A 13,111-nucleotide genomic window follows, 5' to 3' on the forward strand; every position below is an offset into this window, starting at 1 on the left:
ATTATAGTAGTTATACTCTTGTACATAGGGAGCAGTATTATAGTAGTTATATTTTTATACATAGGGGCAGTATTATAGTAGTTATATTCTTGTACATAGGGGCAGTATTATAGTAGTTATATTCTTGTACATAGGGGGCAGTATTATAGTAGTAGTCAACTCCCAAACCTCCTGCCTTGGTACTGAAGAGAAGTTTGGCTATTACCATATTGATCACTGAAGGTTTGTATGGAAATGTCAGAAATGTATTTTGTACATTGAGCTGTTTGGTTTTGATTCTCACTGTAACAAATTAAAAGATTGAGATGGAAAATTTCCATTTTTCACTTAGGAGCCAAAAACTCTACACACATTTATACTGTATTCTCCTACAGAAGACAAACGTGCACTGTTACTTCCTTAACTATTCAGGTCTCAGGGTTATTAACCTTTTGGAGTGATGACAGCCCTGGAGAGGTTCAATAATAAAATTATCATCGCAAACACAGACTGCATAATACGGTAGATCTGCACTCACTGTATGTATAGTGGGTAAAATAAGAATTTGATCCTCTGCCGCTTTTGCAACTTTTCCCCGCTACATAGAATAGAGAGGTCTGTAATTTTTATCGTAGGTAACTTTAACTGTGACAGAGAATAAAAAAAATCCAGAAAATCCCATTGTATGATTTTTGAATAATTACCGCAATTTGCATTTTATTGCATGAAATAAGTATTTGATACACTAGAAAAACAGAACTTAATATTTGGTAGAAACCTTTGTTTGCAGTTACACAGGTTGGACGTTTCCGGTCGTTGTTGACCAGGTTTGCACACACTGCAGCAGGGATTGTGCCGACTCCTCCATACAGATCTCCTCCAGATCTTTCAGGTTTCGGGGTTGTCACTGGGCAACATTGAATTTTAGCTCCTACAAAGATTTTCTATTGGGTTCAGGTCTGGAGACTGGCTAGGCCACTCCAGGACCTTGAAATGCTTCTTACGGAGCCGCTCCTTAGTTGCCCTGGTTGTTTGTTTCGGATCCTTGTCATGCTGGAAGACCCAGCCATGACCCATCTTCAATGGTCTTACTGAGGGAAGGAGGTTGTTGGCCAAAATCTAGCCATACATGACTCCATCCATCTTCCCTTCAGTACGGTGCAGTCGTTCTGTCCCTTTTGCAGAAAAGTACCCCCAAAGTATGATGTTTCCACCGCCATGCTTCACGGTTGGGAGGGTGTTCTTGGATCTGTACCCAGCCTTCTTCCGCCAAAGACAGTAAGTGGAGTTGATACCAAAAAGTTCTATTTTGGTCTCATCTGACCCCATACCATCTCTGGATCATCCAGCTGGTCACTGGCGAACTTCAAATGGGCCTGGACATGTGTTCTGGCGTGAGCAGGGGGACCTTTCGTGTCCTGCAGGATATTAATCCATGACGGCATAGTGTAAATAATGGTAATCTTTGAGACTGTGGTCCCAGCTCTCTTCAGGTCATTGACTAGGTCCTCCTGTGTAGTTCTGAGCTGATTCCTGACCTTTCTCAGAATCATCCATACAATATGAGGTGAGATTTTGCATGGAGACCCTGATGGAGCAAGATTGCCAGTCATCTTGTGTTTTTTTCAATTTTATAATAATTGTGCCAACAGTTGTTGCCTTCTCACCAAGCTGCTTGCCCATTGTCCTGTAGCTCATCCCAGCCTTGTGCAGGTCTACAATTTTGTCCATGGTGTCGTTAGACAGCTATTTGGTCTTGGCCATGGTGGAGAGGGTGGAGTATGATTTATTGTGTGGACAGGTGTCTTTTATAAAGGTAATGAGTCCAAACAGGTGCAATTAATACAGGTGAGTGCAGAGTAGGAGCTTCTTAATGTTTTGAACAAAGTATCTTCTCCTCTTCTCTACTTTTATTATGACCATCAAAAAGAGTAAATAAACGTATTCCTCTATATTCATGCCCTGACATCCGGTATTTTCATAACTCAGACTTTTGATTTTATATACGACCTGTAAACTTTTGCCCTCTGTCCTCATCACTGTCAGGCGCCACCTCTTTTCTAAAGCACAAATATAATACATTCGCATCCATAGTGGAAGTAAAATACGTTTTCATGGTGCTCTGCATTCACTTCACATATAAACTTTTATTAACTCATCATAAAATCTCTCTGGGTCCGATGGTGAGTTTAATGCAACTTAATTAAAGTTTATGTTTTCGCGGTTATGACTTGTAGTTTGCTGTCTTGCTTTGGTTTAGGAACCCTCATCTTTAAAGGACTTTTTACCGTCGTTTTCCTGAATGTTTGATGGGAACTTATAAATAGATGTCTGTAAATAGCTGCAGACAAAAAACAACCCCAACAATATAAGGACTATGGCGCATTGGGTCCAGGATCTTCAGCTTTAACCTCTGGTTGTCCTTAATGGAGATGTCCCCATCTTTCTCCTTCCCATGGACTCAGATGATGGCAGCAGTCTCACACGTCCCTGCTGTCGAATACCCCGTGTATAGTGAGGTCAATGCATGTTCATCGCCTCTATTAATTCGTAGTGAAGACCCCATTGGATGCAGTTTCACCCAATCTAATGGGGGACTGACCCAATACCCATGATGTATCTGTGGAGCCTTGTGGACTAACCCTCTAATATTAAACGTGGCACAACCTCTCAAAGTCCAGCAATGATCATCCGAGTTTGGAAAGGGTCACTTACTTTTTATTTGCCCTGTGAGGTCACATATCACTGATAGAAGGGGCCACTGGTGGACACAGGAAGAAAAGGGCCCTGGAAGGGGCCCTTTTGTGGACTTCTGCTATTAACGAAAGAAAAGGACCTCCTCAAGCACTGCACCCTGGAGGACCACTGGTGATTTCAGTGGGTGCCATGGCATGCCTCATAGGCAACAATCATTACCCGTAAGATGGAGACTTTTACCAGGAAACAAGTTACAAGCCAAAAATTGCAGGACAATGGGTGCTATACAATGAAGGCACAAAGACTCTGACTTTTTGCAGCTTGCTGGTCACGGTGACCTGTTACGCAATTGTCACACGGTGCGTTGCTCTGGACTCACTGAGCTCTCTCACCCGTCTGGCCGTCCTGCGGTGAACACCCCGTCCCTGGTCCATGCTGCTGTCTCCAGGAGGCTGTACACATCTAACAGGCATCCTTTTTCTGCCCAAAGGCTGCAAGAGCTGCCATACCCCTTTTCTTAAAGGGCCAACGTACCCTAACCCGGAGGTTCCTCTTGGGTCAGCTGAGAGGCCGCAGGTACTTAAGGCACCTTTCCCTTATTGGAGGTGCCTGGGCAACGAGTTGGTTGTGTTGGAAGTTCTCAGGTCCCTTGTGCTGAGTGCTGCTGTTGACATTATCTATATTTCAGTGCTGTGCCAGTTTGCTGCCGCTTCCATCTACGCTGATACCCGCCACTGCAAGTATCCACGCCGGTCACTGCTGCCGTATCCATCTATCCATCCGGGATGGATCCACTTCTCTGGCAGCCATTTCCACCAGAGACTGTACTGTGTCCGTGGCGCAGCTGCCGGGGTACTGCAGATCCCATGCGGCTGCCTTCTGCCAGCTGCTTACCAGCGCATGTACCTGCTGCCACCTTCAGTGTCAGTAGTGAAGACTTGGCAGCTGGTCCAGTTCGCTCCCCCAGGCAAGTGAACAGTACCTTTGGTCGAATAGACCCACTAATACAGCACTCACACGGTGAACACAACAGTGTCATGGTGACCTTGGATGCTGTTTAGACCACAGATTATGACACTCCTCACTATACTTTCTTCGGTGCTTCTGAGTTGCACAGGCAGGCTTGGGCGTCGACCAGCTGTGTGCTCATTGGTCATCAGATTAGCAGGAGTTAATTTCTGCTAGCCTTCCGGTTACCTTTTAGATCACATGTTGTGGAAGACCTATCACAGTTACTCCCTGCCTTTTTATGATGGAGGAATTTGTCTTCCTATGCCGACTATAGCTTTCTGCTACACCGGTCCGTGTGCTGTTGCTTTCCAGTCTGGTGATTTATTGCATGTTGCTTGGTGTGCAGTGGAATTCCTCCTGTGATCTGGTTATTTCTTCCCTGCTTTAGTTTTCATGTTTATCATTTGTTGTCTGATTTTTCTGTGCCACAATACTGTTTGATAGAGTTTTGGTTTTCCCGTTTGTCTATCACTGTTGGTGTTTACACGCTCCTGTCCCGAATCCCCCCTGGTTTAGGTAGGGGCTACTAGATGAGGGCTGGTCACGAGCAGGGGTAGGAAGGTGGCCCAGACGTCCTCACCATCAAGAGTATCTCTGGGATCAGGGACAGCTAGGCCCCCCCTAGCCTGCAGGCCAGTGTAAGAGCTCCAGTACCCTGTTATTCTCTGCCACCCTATGACAGCAGCATACAGTGATATTTGGCTGCACACCCCATGTGTAGCTCCACCCTACGGCAAAATCAACACAACCCTCAGCTCCCCACTGGTCAGTAATAATCTGCATTGCTTCAAGGTGATGTTTAAACTGGACTATCCCTTTAAATGTTGGAGCGACGTTTGCGGATACTTCCTATACCCCGCCATTGTCGTGTTCCATCGCAGTCTCGATGTCGTTCATTACTTTCCCGTCTCATCATTCACAGCTACATTAATTCATCAGCTGGATTTGCTTAGTTGCGTCTCTCGTCCGACCTAATTGGATTATTAATTAAGTGAAATAGAGACGAATTATTTTTTTTTGCCACTTATTTGGCTGAATGGATCCTCTTGACGGAGCTTTTTTGTAGTTGAGTTGGATTGCATCAAGGGGAAGTTATGAAAGCCTATCTACGTTTAATTAGAAGAGCTCGAGTCTACAGAATTGATGAGGGAAATGGGCGCCGTTCACATCACATCAGTTTTATTATCAATTCTCCATAAAGAACGAGAGCGGCAACGTGACACCTCTGCGGCCGGAACTGCGCGGCGTTCAATGGAGATTTCATTAGAAATGAACTTTAGAAATAGATCAGTTCCAATCCCAATTGTAAGATTTACCAATAAATGAAGATTATTACAACGGATGTGTTTGTAAAGAGCAATGCACCCAGAGGGGCAACGTTCAATTCATTGTCCCTACTAGACCCCTGTCTAACATGGACCATCTGTAACCTTGGAAGCAGAGGGGTCTTTTAGGCATCGGTAACCTCTCACTGAAACACAGCTCGCTTCTGGGAACAATGTTGTCAGAGTATTACACCACTCTCACGTATGGGCCCCGCCTATTTGTGATAACTATGAAAAATAAAGCAGACAGCTGGAGACGGATAGTCTCAGGCTAGGAAGGTCCAGGGTTATTGGGCCCCCACAGCCTAGAAATAGTAGCCTGCAGCCATCCCACAATTGGCACATCCATACATGTTCTAAATCTCCTCTCCATAATTTTTCTATATTCCCAATCGGACTCTGACACACATGACGGATAGTCTCAGGCTAGGAAGGTCCAGAGTTATTGGGCCGCCACAGCCTAAAAATAGCAGCCTGCAGCCGTACCACAATTGGCACATCCATACATTCTCTAAATCTCCTCTCCATAATTTCTCTATATTCCGAGTCCAACCCTGACACACTGACAAATAATGAATCCACCTGCATCCTCTTATGTCCACCATACCACACCCCGAGGTGGGGATATGTGAGTAGCCAGCCCCACTCATCTCTCTGACTTCTCTAAACCTGGCCCTCGCCAACTCTAGTAACAATCTTAGTGCTATATGTGCTGGAGCTTAATTCCAGTCTTAACTCACAGAGGATAAACACATCTGTGATACATATCTCCCCTCCATGATGTGCTTAGCCACCTTCTTACAATACATTCTCTTTAAATCCTGTCTGCACATTCTCTATATCTCCTTCCCATACTTTCTCTATATCTCCTCTCTATACATTCTCTAAATCTCCTCTCCATACATTCTTTATATATGTCCTCTCCATACATGCTCTATATATCTCCTCTCCGTACATTCTCTATACATCTCCTCTCCATACATTCTATATATCTCCTCTCTATACATTCTTTCTATATCTTCTCCCAGTACATTCTTTATATCTCTTCCCAGTACATTCTATATATCGCCTCTCCATTTATTCTGTATATCTCCTCTCCGTACATTCTCTATATCTCCTGTCCGTACATTCTTTATATCTCCTGTCCGTACATTCTCTATATCTCCTCTCCGTACATTCTTTATATCTCCTCTCCGTACATTCTCTATATCTCCTCTCCGTACATTCTCTATATCTCCTCTCCGTACATTCTCTATATCTCCTCTCCATCCATTCTGTATATCTCCTCTCCGTACATTCTCTATATCCCCTCTCCATACATTCTCTATATCTCCTCTCCATCCATTCTGTATATCTCCTCTCCGTACATTCTCTATATCTCCTGTCCGTACATTCTCTATATCTCCTCTCCGTACATTCTCTATATCTCTTCTCCATCCATTCTGTATATCTCCTCTCCGTACATTCTTTATATCTCCTCTCCGTACATTCTCTATATCTCCTCTCTGTACATTCTTTATATCTCCTCTCCATCCATTCTGTATATCTCCTCTCCGTACATTCTATATACAGTGCCTACAAGTAGTATTCAACCCCCTGCAGATTTAGCAGGTTTACACATTCAGAATTAACTTGGCATTGTGACATTTGGACTGTAGATCAGCCTGGAAGTGTGAAATGCACTGCAGCAAAAAAGAATGTTATTTCTTTTTTTATTTTTTTTTTTTTTTAAATTGTGAAAAGTTTATTCAGAGGGTCATTTATAATTCAACCCCTCAAACCACCAGAATTCTGTTTGGTTCCTCTAAAGTATTAAGAAGTATTTCAGGCACAAAGAACAATGAGCTTCACATGTTTGGATTAATTATCTCTTTTTCCAGCCTTTTCTGACTAATTAAGACCCTCCCCAAACTTGTGAACAGCACTCATACATGGTCAACATGGGAAAGACAAAGGAGCATTCCAAGGCCATCAGAGACAAGATCGTGGAGGGTCACAAGGCTGGCAAGGGGTACAAAACCCTTTCCAAGGAGTTGGGCCTACCTGTCTCCACTGTTGGGAGCATCATCCGGAAGTGGCAGGCTTATGGAACTACTGTTAGCCTTCCACGGCCTGGACAGCCTTTGAAAGTTTCCACCCGTGCCGAGGCCAGGCTTGTCCGAAGAGTCAAGGCTAACCCAAGGACAACAAGGAAGGAGCTCCGGGAAGATCTCATGGCAGTGGGGACATTGGTTTCAGTCAATACCATAAGTAACGTACTCCACCGCAATGGTCTCCGTTCCAGACGAGCCCGTAAGGTACCTTTACTTTCAAAGCGTCATGTCAAGGCTCGTCTACAGTTTGCTCATGATCACTTGGAGGACTCTGAGACAGACTGGTTCAAGGTTCTCTGGTCTGATTAGACCAAGATCGAGATCTTTGGTGCCAACCACACACGTGACGTTTGGAGACTGGATGGCACTGCATACGACCCGAAGAATACCATCCCTACAGTCAAGCATGGTGGTGGCAGCATCATGCTGTGGGGCTGTTTCTCAGCCAAGGGGCCTGGCCATCTGGTCCGCATCCATGGGAAGATGGATAGCACGGCCTACCTGGAGATTTTGGCCAAGAACCTCCGCTCCTCCATCAAGGATCTTAAGATGGGTCGTCATTTCATCTTCCAACAAGACAACGACCCAAAGCACACAGCCAAGAAAACCAAGGCCTGGTTCAAGAGGGAAAAAATCAAGGTGTTGCAGTGGCCTAGTCAGTCTCCTGACCTTAACCCAATTGAAAACTTGTGGAAGGAGCTCAAGATTAAAGTCCACATGAGACACCCAAAGAACCTAGATAACTTGGAGAAGATCTGCATGGAGGAGTGGGCCAAGATAACTGCAGAGACCTGTGCTGGCCTGATCAGGTCTTATAAAAGACGATTATTAGCTGTAATTGCAAACAAGGGTTATTCCACAAAATATTAAACCTAGGGGTTGAATAATTGACCCACACTTTTATGTTGAAAATTTATTAAAATTTAACTGAGCAACATAACTTGTTGGTTTGTAAGATTTATGCATCTGTTAATAAATCCTGCTCTTGTTTGAAGTTTGCAGGCTCTAACTTATTTGCATCTTATCAAACCTGCTAAATCTGCAGGGGGTTGAATACTACTTGTAGGCACTGTATCTCCTCTCCATCCATTCTGTATATCCCCTCTCCATCCATTCTGTATATCCCCTCTCCATACAATCTCCTCTCCATACATTCTGTATATCGCCTCTCCATACATTCTCTATATCCCCTCTCCATCCATTCTGTATATCTCCTCTCCATCCATTCTGTATATCCCCTCTCCATACAGTCTCTATATCTCCTCTCCATCCATTCTGTATATCCCCTCTCCATACATTCTCTATATCTCCTGTCCGTACATTCTTTATATCTCCTCTGCATTCATTCTGTATTTCTCCTCTCCGTATATTCTCTATATTTCCTCTCCATCCATTCTGTATATCTCCTCTCCATCCATTCTTTATATCCCCTCTCCATACATTCTCTATATCTCCTCTCCATCCATTCTGTATATCTCCTCTCCATCCATTCTGTATATCTCCTCTCTGTACATTCTCTATATCTCCTCTCCATCCATTCTGTATTTCTCCTCTCCGTACATTCTCTATATGTCCTCTCCGTACATTCTCTATATCTCTCCTCTCCGTACATTCTCTATATCTCCTCTCCATCCATTCTGTATTTCTCCTCGCCGTACATTCTCTATATCTCTCCTCTCCATACATTCTCTATATTTATTTTCCATACATTCTCTCTATATCTCCTCTGTATACCTACTCTCCATATATTCTCTATATATCTCTTCTCCATACATTCTCTATATCTCCTCTCCGTACATTCTCTAAATCTCCTCTCCATCCATTCTGTATTTCTCCTCTCCATACATTCTCTATATCTCCTCTCCGTACATTCTCTATATATGTCCTCTCCGTACATTCTCTATATCTCTCCTCTCCGTACATTCTCTATATCTCCTCTCCATCCATTCTGTATTTCTCCTCTCCGTACATTCTCTATATCTCTCCTCTCCGTACATTCTCTATATTTATTTTCCATACATTCTCTCTATATCTCCTCTCCATCTATTCTCTGTATACCTACTCTCCATACATTCTCTATATATCTCCTCTCCATACATTCTCTATATCTCCTCTCCATCCATTCTGTATATATCTCCTCTCCATCCATTCTGTATATATCTCCTCTTTATACATTCTCTCTATATCTCTTCTCCATACTTTCTCTATATACCTACTCTCCATACATTCTCTATATCTCGTCTGCATACAATCCTCTCCATACATTCCCTTTACGTCCTCTCCGTACATCGTCCTTGTCCTCTGCAGCGTGCACGGTTCCCAGCTATAGTCCTGTATAGCTTTCCCATAGCGTCTCCGGCTTCTACACTTCCACCATCTATTTTTAGTCTGCGGTTCTGACGTAGATGGATCCATGAGCCCCATCACACTGCGGTAGGGGATATATTTGATGGCAGTGGGGGAGACCCCCATGGCTCCGCACTGTCTGAGCATCTTTTGATCTGGGTAAAGCTTTGATCATACTTCGTGCTGTGTAACCAACTGGGGTCCCAACTACCAAATATTTCACTTCCTCTCTTCTCCCCTCCTCCATATCCTAAAAATACGAAGTAATACGTGAATGTCCTAAAAATCAAATATTGTGCAATTCATGATCTTTCCTTTAAAGCGATGGTACAGTAAATAGAGAGCTTGTCTCATGGAGATATGTCCTTAATAATCAGAACCTGGTCGACCCTGATGATCAAGTGTCGTCACAGGGGTCAGACGTGGGGTGACCACTGCAGTAGAAACGTGGTATTACACAAATAGAGGACTGATCAGCTGGATGAGTGACATAGCTAACAACACGTATCTCACAAGGAGAGCCATAAATATAAGCACTAAGCCTACCAAGGTGAGGTAGGGAGAGTGCCAGCACTACTCATATTAAGAATAAAATGCAGGAGAACGAGAGTAAAGTGCAAATATAATTACTTTTTATTGAATACACAACAAGGAATAGGACTTAAAAAGTATACACTACAAGGGTATTTTACTCAGGGATAGGTTGTATACTCTACCCAGAAAATTCATAATAGCCGTCCAATTAACCATAAGTTAGACATATAAACATCTATATAAAGTATGGGCTACGAATTTAGAGGGTAAGAGGATTAGATGTTCCAAAGCAGGAGGGGCTGCCTTAAATTGAAGGTACAAGTTTACATCAAACCGTGGTTCCCCACCATATAATGGTAGGAAGTCATGGTGATCAAGCATGGAGCACCGCAAAGGGTTAAATAATGTTGAAAGCCCACTACAAAAGCACTAATAAAACAAACAACCGCAATGTGCAGGGCAAGGAAGTTCTCTTACCTAAAGTGCTGAGTGCAATGTAGTGCAACAAGAAGTTGCGGTGCGACCGGCATGAAAGGAGGCAGTCCCAGTGGTGGTAAAGAAGTATCCCTAAGAGTAGCCAAAGGTCTCCATCCGACGCGCGTTTCGCGGCAATTTGGTAGCTTTATCAAGGTGGAAAACCAGAGTCAAAAAAAAACCACTCTGGTTTTCCACCTTGATAAAGCTACCAAATTGCCGCGAAACGCGCGTCGGATGGAGACCTTTGGCTACTCTTAGGGATACTTCTTTACCACCACTGGGACTGCCTCCTTTCATGCCGGTCGCACCGCAACTTCTTGTTGCACTACATTGCACTCAGCACTTTAGGTAAGAGAACTTCCTTGCCCTGCACATTGCGGTTGTTTGTTTTATTAGTGCTTTTGTAGTGGGCTTTCAACATTATTTAACCCTTTGCGGTGCTCCATGCTTGATCACCATGACTTCCTACCATTATATGGTGGGGAACCACGGTTTGATGTAAACTTGTACCTTCAATTTAAGGCAGCCCCTCCTGCTTTGGAACATCTAATCCTCTTACCCTCTAAATTCGTAGCCCATACTTTATATAGATGTTTATATGTCTAACTTATGGTTAATTGGACGGCTATTATGAATTTTCTGGGTAGAGTATACAACCTATCCCTGAGTAAAATACCCTTGTAGTGTATACTTTTTAAGTCCTATTCCTTGTTGTGTATTCAATAAAAAGTAATTATATTTGCACTTTACTCTCGTTCTCCTGCATTTTATTATTTATGAGTGACATAGCATAGCAATTACCCAGCTTATAAACTGGAGTTCAGAGTTGCCAACCATGTACAAACTCCTGGACTGTCCGTAAAAAATGTGATGCATCTGTGATTTATTTATTTTTTTAAGCCTGAGAAACTGATACAGTGTCTCAATGTGACTGTAGGATAGTGAGGGACAGGGGTAGGGGCACGCTAGGGGTCCCTAGGCCATCTCTAACTTCAGGGTTACTCCTGATGGTGGAGATGCCTGAGTCCCATTCCTTTCTATGCTCTTGAGCAGAACTAATCTGATCCCACCCTCTCACCGAGGTAGGAAGAGGCAAGAGAGATGGAAACTTAGATAAAGGCAGATAAGAGAAAACCAAGACTCTGACACTCTGTAAACTCACAGGAACAAACAATCAGAGACACAGGAGAAAAGCAAGAGCAGGAAGGTAGCAAAAGGAAGGCAACAAGGGTTAACTCCCCCGCTGCACTCAGCAACAAGTACTACAACAACCTGTTAGTCTGGATCACAACACCTCACCAGACCATCTTAGATAAATTGTAGCGGTCATAGAAGGAAGGATCTAGCCAGCATACATAGGAGGGGGAACAGATGTGATTGGCTTCCCCACAACATATGATAAAAGGAGACTAACAAGCAGACCAGCAGACATTGACTCTTGCTAGCCTGTCTATCAATCACCACTCAGCAGGTCGACAGCTGGGTCTTGCTGTGCTGATCACAGACATCACTGAAGGTATCAAGCGGAGTGTCAGAATCTGTAGCCTGAAATGATCCCGATGCCGCCATGACCATCTGCGATGTTTGTAAAAACCCCATTGTGACATACAGATTATTCTGACTGTAATTCTCACAAATTTGGGCTCTTGTGCAATAATAGTATATAGGCCCTTTCCAGTCCAATAGCTCACCATAATGCATATTTCCACCTGTATTGGAGGTGATATTGGTCCCCTGTGCACCAATGGTATGTCTGCCCTGGGTTAGAAGTCACCCAATTTTAGAAGCTACAGATGATTGAATTTGTAATACCTTTACAGAAGTACTACAACCTACAGTTAGTCTGGATTACAACACCTCATCAGACCAGCTTAGATAAATTATAGCTGGCATAGGAGAAAGGATTTAGCCAGGATATATAGGAGGAGAACAGATGTGATTGGCTTCCCCACAACATGTGATCCAAGCAGACTAACAAGCTGACCAGCAGACATTAACTCTTGCTTGCCTTCCTATGAATTACCAATCGGCAGTTCGACGCCCGAGCCTGCCTTCTTATGATCACAGGCACCAGAGGAGTTATCAGGCGGACTGTTAGAATCTGTAGTGTAAACGGATCACGATGCCGCCATGACCGTTGGTGATGTTTGTAAAAACCCCAGTGTGACATACAGATTATTCTGACTAATTCTCACCAATTTAGGCCACTGTGCAATAATAGTATATAGGCCCTTTCTTGCCAATAGCTCCCCATAATGCATATTTCCACCTGTATTGGAGATGATATTGGGCCCCTCACCTCTTGGGCCCCTGTGCACCATTGGTATGACTGCCCCTGGGTTGGAAGTCACTCAGCTTTCCCAGCTACAGATGATCGGATTTGTAATACCTTTACAGAAGTGGATGACTCATGGATTTATATTTATTAGCATTTTTTTTCTTAAAGCGGCGCTAATCAGTAATTTACACCTTCCCCTCCCCCCTCCGTCCTGCCTTCCAGGAACAGTGAGAAAAAGCGTCTGACCCTGTGAAATAATTGTATTGCAGGCTGTAACGTGGGCTGTTAGCGCAGCTGCTTAATATGAAGACGGCGGTGGCGAGAAGCGGTGTCTGTGCGCAGTTGTCAGCACGGTGACAGATCAGGAGCAG

General features: G+C 43.8%; 1 protein-coding gene across 1 annotated transcript in view; it reads right to left on the reverse strand.

The window, feature by feature from the left end:
* Positions 1-13,111, reverse strand: part of GRM7 (glutamate metabotropic receptor 7) — a 519,969-nt gene that overhangs the window by 263,296 nt on the left and 243,562 nt on the right. The window lies entirely within an intron of this gene.

The sequence above is a fragment of the Anomaloglossus baeobatrachus genome, chromosome 8 (assembly GCF_048569485.1).
Source record: "Anomaloglossus baeobatrachus isolate aAnoBae1 chromosome 8, aAnoBae1.hap1, whole genome shotgun sequence".
In the NCBI taxonomy this organism is placed as follows: Eukaryota; Metazoa; Chordata; class Amphibia; order Anura; family Aromobatidae; genus Anomaloglossus; species Anomaloglossus baeobatrachus.